General features: G+C 30.9%; 1 protein-coding gene and 1 long non-coding RNA gene across 2 annotated transcripts in view; both read left to right on the top strand.

The window, feature by feature from the left end:
- Window positions 1-10,054, top strand: part of LOC143190420 (uncharacterized) — a 138,748-nt gene extending 128,694 nt beyond the window's left edge. The window contains exon 3 of the long non-coding RNA XR_013004238.1: window positions 10,024-10,054. This is a non-coding gene — a long non-coding RNA (uncharacterized LOC143190420). The remainder of the gene's footprint in view (window positions 1-10,023) is intronic.
- The window catches only part of Octbeta2R (Octopamine beta2 receptor), a 179,456-nt gene continuing 173,927 nt past the window's right edge, over window positions 10,045-15,573 (top strand). The window contains exon 1 of the transcript XR_013004235.1: window positions 10,045-10,070. The gene's annotated coding sequence lies outside the window, so the exon portion shown is untranslated. The remainder of the gene's footprint in view (window positions 10,071-15,573) is intronic.

Genomic DNA, 15,573 nt, shown 5'->3' with positions numbered 1-15,573 from the left:
AGAGACATGAACAAAGGTAAACATATCAACACACCAATGTTGAGGTTCTCTAGCCGTTAGAAAACGATCACTTAGTGAGAAGATTAAAGAGGAAACAATCATTTGATTTAGTTCAGCAAAGTTATTAGTAAAACTCAGTATGCATTAAAAACAATGACACAGATTTTAAGGCCAAGATGTGGATCGTGGAATAAGTAATTTATAATTTTGAAAACGTAGCAAATTAGGATAAAAGCAAACAGCTTATTAGTGTTAATTTACTAGATTACTATAATAAATAATGAAATATTTAAACAAAGCAATCGCCATGTCTGTTTTTAAAACCTTTTAGCGTAATTGCTTACAGCACTGTGTTGAAAAGCGATGAAGTGACAAATCCTTCACGATCACCGACTCGTTTAAGGCCACCAAAGAGGTGCTAAAGTTGCTATGAATTAATATAATCCACTGGAATTTGGAAAATACGAAAACCAAAAAAGACTATAAGAAGGTGGAGAAAATACAGGCAATACCTAGAAATAATTTTACAACTGTAAGCTTTCCAGACGAAACAACGCCACGTACATCTCGTGTTAGGTGAGATCCTAAAAAAGGGTCAACAATTAATCGGATCAAAATTGAAAATTTAAAAGAATCCAGAAAAATATTTAAACGATCAGAATTTGTTTATAGGAAATATGTTTATAAAATATAAATATAAATTGATTCGTTAATTTAAAGAAATCATTTTTAATAGAATCATATACAAAAAACTACATAAATTTCTAGTTTTCATTTAACACTTAACACTTTAATAGCTGTCGAAAAACTCTTACCTGTAAAAATAAAGCAGAGAAACTGCTTCGTTCCTAGTAATTGCTGCAATATTAACTGAAAATGAGATAAGGTTTTTTAATCAAAAGCTTGTAATTATTTTTTCGTGGATCCGCAATAAAAGAGTATTACATTAATTGTATAAAACCATACGATTTGTACTGCTAATTAGCTATATTAATTGCTGTGTTTATTATCTGAATATCAATTAGTAGCATTATATTATAAAATATGTTTAGTGAAATCAATAATTTCGTATTATAATTTATAAACCTTTTACCTATAAGTTGATTTATTTTATATAATTTAAATTATATATAACAATAATTTATATGTGAAAGAAATTGTATATTTATGAATAAAGAAATATATAATTTCTAGATTCAAAAGTGTGCAAAAAGACATAAAAACATCACAGTATTTTATGTTAGTATTGCCGTAAGTCTGTATTTGTAGGTTGTATAATTCGAAATATAAATTTAAAATGAAAGCCGAAATAATGTAACGAAATTGCCAATATTTCGTTTAAATAGACTGATGCATTAGCGAAATGATTGAAATGGAAAACTATTTTCTAATTCTAATACGACTTAATCAGAATTTGTTATAAATAGAATTTTATACTAGTATGAGAAACGTCAGTAAATATAAAGGTTGTAGCCAGTTGATAAAATTCAAATAATCCTTAATTTATTATTCTAAATTTAAATAAGTAACCTGCGTTTTTTATATCTCGCATTATATTAAAGCAAATTTCTGTCTTGAAGCTTTCTATATGATGCTGGGATTCGAATGGTGATAATTGAAAACATAGATGGTGAAGATACCATATGATTTGCTCCACTGATAAAGAACATCAATTGAAATAAACTGTCGAATCATTATTTTAAATCATTGATTTGATTTCAATTATTCAATAACTCTAATAGGACCTTAAGTTGACGTAGATGCACTTCATTACTATCATCCCGCCCGTGTTCAACATTCGGGATTATATTTCTGGATATTTTGTAAACAATTATTCCACGATATAAAATTCGACATGGCTTAAGGTCACTACAAATTAGTATAAAATTAGTGTGGATTACTCTATATTAAAATTTCAAAATTCACCACTTTACGTCACCTATCACCTATCAGAAGAAACCTTGTCGTCACTAGTCGTTTTCTAACCACTATTTCCACAATCCACCATTTGGTCTTTCTGGTTCGCATAGATTTTATTTGAATTATTTATATTGTATTTCATAGTTAAGATAAGTTTTTGCAACTAATGGAAAGCAAAGATAAATGATAAAACTGAACACGGGTTGGAAAATTTGATCAGAATTGATTCTTTAATAGTGACTGTACTCTGTTGCCGTAACTGAAATAATAATTTTGGATTTTACTAGACATTTTATAAAACAAAACTGAAATGAGCGAAGAACATTAAGTTGACTAAGTTACTATCAGATACTATCTAATGAGTAGCCAATAATAGCACAATCACCACTTGGATACTGTGAGAATAGTACTATTGAAATAAAATGCTCTATGATATCTAATAGACAAACCTACTGAAATATTTTTTATGGTAATTTAAAGATACAGATGCAAATTTATTTGACAGGGCTACCAAAATATCCACTTGGATAAAAATATTAGGGACTCAAATACAACACATACGACGATTCAAGTTTAAATTATAATTATTTCATGTTCAATTACCTTGTAATATGTGGTTAAATAAAAGACACAAGTTGTAATTTTGAAGTTTATTTTAATAATAGTCTAACAAGCTTATAGCCATATGCAACTACAATACGTCGTAATGTAACAGGTGGGGCAAAAGTCCCGCTACCATATTGATTGCGCGGCATTTTGGTTATGTGATGTTTAGCTCAATTTTGCTTTAACCGTTAAGTTGTGTAGAGGTCCAAATTTTATTATGGATAAATATACGCCACAAGAACGAGCAGAAATAGTGACAATATTTATTGAAAATAATCGTTCCATTATTCCTACTTAAAGGAAATTGCGTCGAAAATATCCTAATCGTCCAGTGCCTCACAAAACCACAATTTATCGTTTACATGCGAGATTTCGATCGTACGGTACGACAGCAGACAGGGCTCGTTCAGGAAGACTACGGATGTCTCGTAACGCTGAAAATATGGTTCTGGTGTGCGATAGGTTTGCGGAGTTTCCAGAAACATCAATTCGGAGACGTGGTTCCCAAGTACATATTTCTGTACGCAGTTTAAGGCCAATTTTGAAAACTGAGTCGAAAATATTCTCGTACAAAGTTGAATTAGTCCAAAAATTTCTACCGAAAGATCCTGATTAACGAGTTGAGTACAGTAATGCAATCCTAAGGCTGTCTGATGAATTAGAATATTTTTTTCTAAATTGGTAATGGGCGATGAAGCCCTTTCTTTTGTCAGTGGCCACGTCAACAATCAAAACAGTCGGTTAAGGGGAACACTGAATCCTCAATTAAATCATGAAACATCGTTGCATCCACTAAAAAGAACTGTATGGTGTAGTATTTGCGCTGAAAACATCATTGGTCCCTATTTTTTTGAAAATCACCAAGGTGTTACCACTTAGCCGATATAATTTTTCAATCATAACGAAAAAAAAATTAAAGATCAAATAAACTTTCAGTGAAAGCCAAACTTACTTATATTTTCTTTAATCAAAGTCAATCAAAATCAAAATGGTAGCGATACTTTTGCCCGACAAAATTTTAATTTACAAAATCGATGCTTAGACATGCGTATCAGGTTTTTCTATGAATTCTCCAACTAGATATCTGTTTAGTTTCTTTTAGTTTACTAGGCTTGAGTGACAATATTCATCTTCAACGTTTGGTTCATATATTGTCTGTAAGTAAGTGTTATACAAAATGTTTGAAATATCTATTTGCCATAACACTTATTCCAGGCTGTAAAATCTTAATAAAATCACATTGTTCAATCATGGATGTTTCTTGATTAAAAAATCATCGCAGGAAGATGTTTACGAGTTTACTCCATATTTTCACTAAGACAAAATTTTCACGTCAGTGTAAACAGCACAAGAAGACAAAATTTTCTTAAGAAATTTATGGTTCCATCAGGTTTTTTTGTATATTCTTCTCTCTTTTCTTATTATGTTTATTTAATTTTGCGAAAAAATATTTGATTTAAAACGATTTTGTTTGTATTATCTTAAAAATACATATTTTTCATTTACTAAAACAATAGTATTCGTGAGGAATTATAATCCTAAGTTGAAACCATTGAAATCCAAAGTTCACACTTGACGATCTGATGCGGTAAAACCAAATGATTCAACGTATCGCGCGCGTAACAATACTTCAGCGCAATTTCATATATGCACACAATTCAAACTCAATTACTTCGAAGGGCGCTCTGTGTGTCGTAAGTGTAAAGAACAATATTATCTAGAATATTCTAATCTCGACGGGGGCGACTGTGAAACAACTTGTCAACTCGCACTGTTTCGAATTATCGCTCGGGAAGTGAAAAGCTTGCCCGATTTGCATTTAAATTTGTTAAAACGCAAGTTTGCAGCTCTCGCACGGAACATTCTATTTCGGCTTAGCGTGTTCGTTTTGTTCCGGATTATGTCGTTGTTTTTCTTTGTTTCCCGACAAGAGACCGAACATTTTAACGTTTCATCTCTATCTTTTCGTTAAAAATAGCACGGATATGATATTCGTCTAATTTAGTTTATTCTTTTTTTTTATTTTCTTTATTTCCTTTACGCCTCTATTTCGATTTTTTCTACGATAAGTTCTTTATTAGCTTAAATTACGTTGAAATTACAACATGATAATGAATAAAATGGCATGGTTATATAGGTTTATAAATTAGTTTGAGTTTTTTTTTAATTTAAATTTTATTGTGGAAATTCTTTATAACTATCAATGAGAACTTTCGATTGAAAATAGTCAAAACGGTGGATCATCGAAAACAGTCGAACTAACGACTATTTTTCTATTCGTGATAACAGACGGAGATGTACCGATTCCTTCCCGTACTAATTTTGAGAAAGGAAAGGACGGAGATAACTATTTGATTTTCTTTGCTATACAGATCAGTTAATTGTAAATAATTTTTAATTGGTAAGTAGCAGTCTAAACAAAGGGATGAAATAATGATCCCAAATATATTTAATCGTATTGTCATATTCGGAAAGTTACAAATAACATAATATAATAAAAGTAATTAATTTTTTTTATTTCATTCCATTCCATCTGCTTTCTAAATTTTTTCCGCCATGCCATAAATAGGGCGGAATTGCATATATAGTCTATTCATAACAGTAGTTTTAGTACATTTTGGCTCTGACATATAACAAAATTTCAATATAGATAAAATACTGAAACAAAAATGTTATCTATTATGATTTATTTTAACATTATAGTACATTTAATGCATATATTACCGGAGATACTAAAACTACAATTAATTATATAGCCACAATAATTTATAGGTTAGAGTTATTTGTGGTATAAGTAGGGTTCTAGGCGCGCTTTTTTTATGTAGTGGTATCCCCCTGAAGACCTAGTCCACCTAATTAATAATTGTATATCTGAGTAATATATTTTACTTTAATTTGAGGTCATATTTATGTTTTGCGCGTAGTTTTTATTCCATTCGATGCAATATATACTTGTAAAGTAATTATAATATTACTATATTTCTCTTTAGTTTGTCGTGTTACTACCTGCATACATCTTTCTTGATAAAACTGCATTTAATCACTGAATTCTCCTTAATGTATTTGCCATATATGCAAAAGAGTTAGTATTATTTCTCTCCTAATATATATATAAACCAAATGTATATATTTTGAAGAATAATACACATGCTTATATAGCTTTCACACTCTATAATACAATTTCCTACAATTAAAGTATATTAATTGTTTATTGACCTTTAATTGTGTACTCTTTCATCACCCTGTTTTGGTAATTGTCAGCATTGAATCATTAATAATCACCAATATTCATTAAGTTTCATTCAAAGACTGTCACTCTTAGAAACATTAATCAACTTAATAACTAAGCTGTTTATTTCCAATCTATCAAACACTTGCTCAAGATTCCACCATATATCAATTTCTTCATCAATGTGTCTGATCAAGCTCACATAAACCGAAGGTGTTATTTTCGACAATGCCTCTTTCCGTAAATCCAGACAGATCTGGTTTGAATATCCTTCTCGACTGAATAGCTATTGCAATAACCCATATCAACTCAATTGGATTAAATATGCGGTGATAGGGAGGAAGACATAATACTGTGTGGCCATTATTTTTAAAAAAGTAAATTACATAAAATGCAATTAAATATTTCATATATATTTACCGACTAACAATTTGAAATTGTTCATTCTTTAACATGATTTCCTTGAGACATATTTTATGTACATTAAGCCATTCCTTAATTTCAGCCTTTGTTGATGCAATTGTTGAGATTTTCCCCACTAGTGTACTATATATATAGTAGATATGGTGCATTGTAAATAAAAATAACTGATGGTTCCTCCAAGTTCTTTAAAAGCTCATTTTCAGACTACTGCAAAAACAAGTAATGGCTCATTTGTCCATGATAGTTACCCATGGATTTAGAGGAAAACACTAATTCTGCACCAGGAATAAAATCATTCCTATTTGTAGCATGAACAACTATATGTCTGCAATGAATTATTAATAAATGTTAGCACTAACAAAACATAATCGATATTTATTCCAACGTTTACCTTTTCCCATCAACTTTGTTTATCTTTTGGTTGTCTTTACACTATATTTATTATTATCGTGTCATGAGCGACCCAATGTACCATTAAATATATAAATTGATATAATAATTCTTCCTTCATTTTGTTATATATTTTTAAAAATTGTATTATTTTAAAAGCAATCTATGGAACTTTCATTAAAACCCTTCGTGGGTTATCTTTACATTATTTAAATCCTGTATTACCCAACAGTATATGAGGGTATGTTCTACATCCGTCAAATAGCTGTGTATGTTTTGGCTTTTTGTGGATACTTTCCAGACTACCAATTTTCTCTGAAATAATGGTATTAAATTATGTTTCGGTTGAAAAAAGCACTTACTGTTTTTTATATTTCGTATATTTGATCTCTGATACAGCTAACAACAAGCTGATCTTGATTCATCACCTGTTTCGCATAAACACAGTTTCTTTTCGGTGAATATAAGGTTATATTGTTTTTTTATTTTTTGAGATATTTTAGATACCGTGTTCGTACTAATATTCAGTGCAGCTGCAACGCGCAAAATTTTTTTTTTCAATAAAAAGCCCGGCGATTTGCGATTTATTAAAACAATATTTGCCGGTTTATAACCCGTAATTATAATATTTTGAAGAATTTTGCAGACGTTTAACCAACGGACAACTTTTGCAGGCTCTTTTGGTTGCATGATCGAACTTCTATAACAGCATTCTATCTCTTTTTAAATAGAGTAAAATGATATGTATAATATTGTCTAACTGTAAAACGAATTTACAGCTTTAGACAGACACATATTGACGCACGCGTCAGTACAGTTATGAATTGACTATATTTCTGTGGAAATGAAAATGAAACAGATAATTGTTGTTATAATGTATAATATTTGCATTATATCTTCTCAATCAATCTTTCTCAACTATTTAACCATTGTACGTTTTTTAAATATAATAATATATGTATTTATCGTTAATAAGGATCATTTTATTATTAAGAATAGTATTATTAGCTGAATTTTGAACGAAAGAAGTTTTAACATTCAAAAGGCTTGAACAAATATAGAGAGAATTAGAAAATCGAAAATGTCAAGCAAAAAAATACCCAATACTAGTGAAAATAACATAAATGGAGTCAAAATTATTTATCCATTCATCAAAGAAAATATTGTTCTCTTTATCTTATCATATTAATAAGTAATCTTGGAAAGTAGAGTTTCACAACGCTATATTCATGTACAATATATCGTTATTTAAAATTATACTACAAACAAAACACAAAACTTTATTTTACGCATTATATGACACATTATTTTCAAATTCGCGGCTAGGACTGCAAAGCCACGACGTTAATAATCAGTCGAATGAAACTAGTAGATAAAATTAATTAAAAGTACATAACTGAAACAGTTCATAGTAAAAAGTAGTGAAATGCGTTGAACTGAAGATATGGACTGAAAATAGTTGATTGAAACAGTCGATAGTCAGAAGTAGTAAAATCAATCGGACCGAAAATAGAGACTGGAATATTGGTTAGTAAAAAGTATTCATTTGCTAAAATAATCGATAGTCGTTTTTAGGCGATGTCGACAGTTTCCCAATGCTAGTTATAACGTATTTTATTTAAGGTATTGTCCATCGATAACCGCTACCTCTTCTCATCTTTCGGTAAAAAATTAATAAGAACAAATTACATGTAACTAAAAGCTATGTCTCGCATTCCAATTACTTTCAAAAACGCGAAAGTTTTCGCACATATCAATATGTACGCAATAAGCACGAGGTTCGGAGAATTAACCATAAATGATGCTGATCCGTACTACTAACAATTAATTTAAACGTATACATAACAAACTATAAGTTGCAACCCTGTTTTTCTCTCTCCATATTAATAATTAAATACCTTTACAACAAATTATTTTACTATATATAAAAGTAATATTATATTTGCTGACAAAATATAAATAAATGAAGTAATAATTATCAAAATTCTAAAATTTAGAATTAAACGAATCTACATAACAACGTACTAACTTACTTTATTACATAAGTTCGTATTTATAATGAACTCATTATTTTATCGAACAAAAATATTTTTTGCACGTATGGGGATTCGCGAAACAAGCATATGCTTATGAGAACTAACCATAAATGATGATGATTAAAAATGCAATTAAATGCAGTCATAATAAACTATAAGTGGCAACAAAAATTAACTATGGATATTAATAAATAAATGCATCAACAACTAATTATTTTATTTTATATCGAAATAATTTCAATTTACCCGCAAAATATAAACAAATAGCATTATAATTACCCAAACTCGAAAATACAATTTAGAATTAATGGAATCAATATAGAAAATATAAACGCTAACATAATTTATTGTTTAAGTTCGTATTTACAATGAACTCACCATTGTATCAGAACTAAAATACTTTAAATATGGTGGTATCCGTACAAATATAATCATCTAACAAGTCAATTAAAAAAGTCCCTGGAATACCATAGTAAAATAGATTTTTTTGGCTAAATTATTTTTTTTTATAGAACATAAATCCCCTTCAAGGATGTTTCACTGATTATAGCGATCTTCCAACTTTTCGATACCATTTTTGTAGTACGATTTGTCCTTTGCTTCAAAATAGGCCACAGTTTCGGCGATCACCTCTTCATTCGACGAAAATGTCTTCCCAGCGAGCATTCTATTGAGATCCGAGAACAGGAAATAATTGCTGGGGGGTCAGATCTGGAGAATACGGGGATGATTAAGCAATTCGAAGACCAATTCATGCCTTTTGCCATCCTTTTCACTGACTTGTGACACGGTGCATTGTCTTGGTGAAGCAGCACTTTCTTTTTCTTCAAATGGGGCCGTTTTTCGGCGATTTCGTAATCCAAATGCTCCATTAATGCTATGCAATAGTCTCTGTGGATGGTCCTTCCTTTTTCAAGGTAGTCAATGAAAACTGTTCCATGCGCATCCCATAACCTTGCCAGTCGACTGTTGTGTTTTTCCACGCTTTGGAGTGGGTTCATCGCGTGCAGTCCACTCGGATATCTGTCGATTGGACTTCGAAGTGCAATGATCGAGCCATGTTTTATCCATTGTCACATATCAAACGCTGCATCATTAACTCGTCGTTGTTTTTGGTCAACAGTGAGCTCGCGCTGCACCCACTTTGCACAGGGCTTTCTCATACACAAATATTCGTGAAAGATATGATGTACAGGTTCAGTTGATATCTTTAGATCGTCTGCGCTTTCATTCAATTTCAATTTACATAGTTTAGAAAAAAAGACGTTTTATTATTCAAGTAATTTGTGGGTGTTACAACAAATACAAATTAATTGAAAATAAATTGAAGATTTGATATCAACAATAAGATAAATATATTTCACTTAACTTAACAAAACACTTTATGGTCGGTCTTCATTCACCTTTATTTTGTTTCAGGTGCTGAACATGACATATACCAAGTGATATAAAGATATTGATTAAAGGTTAGTATATTATTTTTTATTTCTCGTATAACAAAATTGGCAACAAAGCACTCTAGGCAATTAGCGATCCAGTTTACCTAGCGAAGTCAATTTATTTCAGGCTCAATTTTCATAAAAAGAATAAAAAATATTTTGGTTTTTCATCAATAAAATAATTCTCTAAAACGTTGTGTAATGCTGAGGTATAAATTGTTAATTTGTGTGATTATATATAGTTTATTTAAATACAATTAAGTTTCTGGTTCTATTTTTATCGCCTTAGTTTTGAGGATGTTTAAATTATTAATATTTTTAAGCCATATTCTAGAATTACGAGCTGACGCTGAGTGTTGGGAAGTCAACGAGAGTACGTCATGATATAATATGACGTCATTTGAACAACCATCGTTCTGAACTAAAGATGATGTTATCCTTTGTATTACAGATGAATCGCACGTTCGCTGTTACGTTAAAAATAATCAGAATACTAGCAGATATCAAATAAATGCAGTATTCCCGTTGATTAAAAATAACCAAACTTTTTCCATCGATTCACTCATTAAAAATGATCGATTGTTTCCCCTAAATCACTATACAGCTCACAACAGTTTCGAATTACTGAGCTCGTATACATTTTTGATGGTTTTAGTCCTAATCGCTGGACGCGAACACGAAAATCATAATACGTTATTTCCGTCAGTAAATAAAATTAGCGAAAACTCGACGTTTGGCTTTTAGCGCATATAATTTTTAATTTTACCCCCCGTTAAGCGCCCGGAAAAACTTTTAATGTCCGCCGTAACTCATACACACGAAACGGACCGTTTTTTTTTCAGACAGAGAATGGCCACGCTCTATAATATATTTTTCCGGTAGGTAATATTATCTTTTTTCCAGTCCTCGCCGCTTTTATAAAATATTCTGTAAATAGAGGACGTTTGTTTTGTCTGTCTGATTTACATTGAATAATTGTCGGGTTCAAAAGTTGTTTCTTTACTTTTTTGTTAGAGCCAATAAGGATTTATTGAGAAAAATTTCGGTTTAACCAAAATACTCATTATATAAAAGCAATTTTGGATTTTTCCATGTTTTATTTTTTCCATTTCAAGTTTTATGCAGTAATTAGTATATATATAATCCGGTCAATACAACAATGAACTTCCGTGATCTCAATTTATCACGTTAAAATATCGCTATGTTGTCGCATCAAATGCGGTTTTTATGTAGTGGTATCTACTGGAGGTCTACTAAACTTTATAAACAGTTGTATATCGAAGTGATGTATTTTACTTTCATTGGAGAGCATATTAACCTTTCACGTTTAGTTCTTGCTCCTTTCGTTAGACTGCTTCCGTATAAAATCATTTCTACTTAGTTTGTTATTTTGCTACCTGTATACATCTTTCCTGATAAAACTATACTTAATCACTGCATCGTCCCTAGTGCCTTTGCTACATCCGCAACATAATTGGAATTTTGTATCCTCTTACATACATACTCTATGCTAAGTAAATATTATCGTTATATAATCGTTATTGATATATTTACCTTTTTCCCTCAACTTTTGTTATTCTAAGACTATTTTTATTATCATCTTGCTATGCGTGACCCGACGTCCCATTCTGAACCCTTCGTGGGTTATCGTTACATAGTTAACAGTGTATGAAGTGATCTTCTACATATCTCTAAGAGCTGCATAGCTCCTAGTTTGCTATGAATACTATTCAGACTAATAGTTTATATTGAAAAATTACTCACTGTTTTAATACATTGGATATATTTTATCTGTGTTAGAGCTAACACCAAGCTCATCTTGATTCGTCACCCATATCGTATGAGGACGATTTCTTTTCTGTGAATCCAAATTTTATTGAAATATTTCAATGACTGAATCCATGTTAATATTGACTGTAAGTGCAACATGTTAAAAATATTTTTAATAAAAAGCACAGCAACTTAGATCTAACAGAAAACAATAAGTTTTGGGAGTTTAAAAAATGGTTTTATCAGGGCCTTAACAGCACTAACATCAGTAGGCGCAACTTAAACTTATTCTCACGTCTCAGAATTGCTCACCGCAAACTGACCCATGGGTTTATCATTGAGTTATGAAATCGACCACTGTGCGTCGAATGTAGATCCCCAATACCTATCAAACACTTACTAATCGAATGACGAAGATATTTGGACAAAGATATCTGGGAGAGGCGATAGACCAGTGTCTTAGGCTGTAGTAGTTGGTTAAGCTGTTTAAGTTTTTAACTGCAAGAGGACCTTCTACTAGAAATATAATAGGGTGCATCTATGAAATATCATGAATGTTTGTTTGAATTTTTCTTGAATTAATCTTGCAACATGTACCCTTTATCCCTGAAATTTAACTCATACTTTATATTCCGACCATTTTTTTATATTATTTTTTTGTATTCTGTACTTGTAATGACATTATATAACTGATAACTAAATGTGTTGTATATTGTATTCCCTAAATATAATAACATAATTACACCATAAATAGTCCCATAGGCTGATGGGTCCATAATATATAAATAAATAAATAAATAAGGTAAAGGTAAATGAAAATTTACCTGTCGAAATCTAATGAGAAATGGAAATTACTTTTTATCCAATCTTATATTTTCATCATTTTCCACAACATTGTAATTTTGGAAGCGTATGTTCTGTCTTAAGTTGATCTGAATAATTGATAATCGGGAGTCGATTGATGTTTGGTGACAATGTTGGATATGTCTCTCGTCACAACTGAAATTACTTTCTAATGCTCTCAATTATTGGCTTTATCCGTAACAGTTTTTGAACCGTATGATTCGATTAATACTGGTAGAGTTCAGCAGTGATGGTTCTATTCAGTTCTAACAGTTGCAGGATAAACAGAAGTGTGCGAGATCCTAGTTGTTTATCGAATAAAATGCTAACGTAGGATTTTGAATATTTATTTTTTATCTTACGATTATTGTTATCCTAGATTATATTTATTCTTGAGCGTTCTTTTTTTCACCTATTAAGCAAATAAATCTTTATGGCTTACCGGTTTCCGAAGGAATCTTTACTGGTGTTGTGCTCTATCCATTGTTAAATCTTTTCAACTTCTCTTACAGTTGCAAATATTTTCCGACTAAGAAATAATTTTATAAGAACAAGATACAAAGATCACATTTATAAGAATATTTTATAAGAAATATTTTTATAAACAATTTGCTATCCTTTTAGCTTTACAGGATATTATTTGCATCAACGTAAAAAAACATCATTCTAATCAAAGTAAAGACAATGGTAATTAAATATCAATTCTGGGGAAATATAGCGAGTAATAAATAGAATATTAAGAACAACCTGTAACATATCACTTGTAACACGAAAATATTTCAACTATTGAATTATACAATTGAGACTATCGTTAATCTTTGTAGAATTAAAGCTATAGTCAATATATATATCTGATAATAAATAATTCCCGTTTCTACTACGTCAGCTGTAGGAGTAAATTATTCTTGTTCATTACTTTTTGCTCTTGATGCCTTTAATTAGTAATATTATTAGACAAGCCATTTTTTGGAAGCCAAATACCGTTTATTGGAAAATAGTATAGATCAATCAATATATATTTTATATTACCTCTACGTTTAGTTTATAAGAAGTTGTACAGGAGTTTCCTGATGTTTCTAGTATTCTTGTTACGATTTGTTGAATGTAGTTCAATACCAGCCTATACAATAATAAAATCATACAACGCGCGGGAAAAGCCCCACTACCATTTTGATTCCTTATAACTTTGTTCAAAAAAAAGATAAATAAATTTGGCTTCCATGAAAAATGTATTTGGTTTTTGCGATTTTTTTTTTCCGTTAGGACTGAAAAATTGCGTCGGCTAAATGGTGACCGCGATTAGCTATGCAACATTCGGTTCTTCTTAAGGCATTTTTTATCTGTTGCCGGAAACATCTGAGGCTGAATTTCTTCAATTTCATCACGTATATTGTCTTTAAAATGTTTAATCGTTTGGGGCTTATTCACCTAAAATTCTAAAGAAAAAGTCTCTTAGTGTTGAATCCGGAGATCTGGCATGCTAACTTCGTGAAATTAGTCTTCGAGGCAAAATGTCATTCACTAATTGAATAGTTGAACGAGCTGTGTGTGATGTGGTTCCATCTTGCCGAAACCACATGTGCTCTAGTCATTGCTCTTCCATGTCAGGCACAAGAAAATTTCAAATCATGTCTTGGCACCGTTTATCAGTAACAAAAACTGCAACACCTTAGTTACTTAAAAAAAAAGGAAACAATGGTGTTTGCATCAACACGATTCATCCACACCATACAGTTGCCTTTAGTGGATGTAATGATGTTTCATGAAATAATTGAGGATTCTGTGTTCTCCAAAACCGACTGTTCTTTTAATTGACGTGTCCACTAAGAATAAAATAGGGTTCATCCTTCATTATCAATTTAGACGAAAACTATTCAATTTAACCAAACAGGTTTAAGATTGCATTACTGTACCCAATTCGTTGATTACGATCACTCGGTAGCAATATTTGGACTAATTATATTTTGTGTGGGAACATCTTCAAAACAAAATTCAAAATTCGTCTTAAACTGCGCATAGAAATGTGTAACTGCGAACCACGCTTATGAGGACGTTTTTGGAGCCTCTGCAACACTATCCCGCACCAGAGCCACATTTTCAGCATTAGGGAACGTTCGTTGACTTTCAGAACGAGGCCGGTCTGCTGGCATATCAAGAAATTGTGGTTTTATGAGACAGTGGAGGATCGGGATATTATTGACGTAATTTCCGTTGAGTGGCTATAATGGAACGATTACTTTCAATAAACATTGTCACTATTTCTGCTCATTATTGTGGCGTATTTTCATCCATAATAAAATTTGGACATATACACACACAATACAATGGTTAAAACGATACTGAGCTAAGTAACAGTTAACCAAGAAGCCGCGCAATCAAAATGGCAGCGGGTCTTCTGCCCCACCTGTTGTGTACTGTTGAAGTCAATTTTACTAAGCACTATTTCTTATAAATTATTAACAATACCCTGGTAAAATATGCAAATAAGGTTAAGTAACTACCTACTTATAATCTAAAGTAAATATATTGGCTGATATTAAATATCAAAAGGAACATATCAAGTAAACAAATAAATAATATGTTCGTAAACAGATATATGAAAAGGTTCAACAAAGAATGGAAATAAAACTCCATATTCCCAAAGAATTTGTCGGTCTCATAAAATATTTAGGAACACCTTAAAATGCCAAAAGTATTAAGTACGAGGCTGTATATTTTCTTCAGTGTTTTTTTGTAGTACTTTATAATAAGATATATGGCTTCCATTATCTTGGTATTTTGCAGTATAAAATTGTATGGGACCATAATTTTTAGCTTAAAATTTTGATTGTTATTTTTTATTAGGATTTATTGTTCAAAAAAATTAATTGGCAATAATGTTTGTATGCTTCAAGATTAAAAAGGTAAAAGTTCTTCA

This window comes from Rhynchophorus ferrugineus, unplaced genomic scaffold (genome assembly GCF_030347505.1).
Source record: "Rhynchophorus ferrugineus isolate W39M unplaced genomic scaffold, kcgeb_rfMv2 rfM2, whole genome shotgun sequence".
Taxonomy (NCBI): domain Eukaryota; kingdom Metazoa; phylum Arthropoda; class Insecta; order Coleoptera; family Curculionidae; genus Rhynchophorus; species Rhynchophorus ferrugineus.
This window is presented reverse-complemented; position numbering and strand designations above follow the sequence as displayed.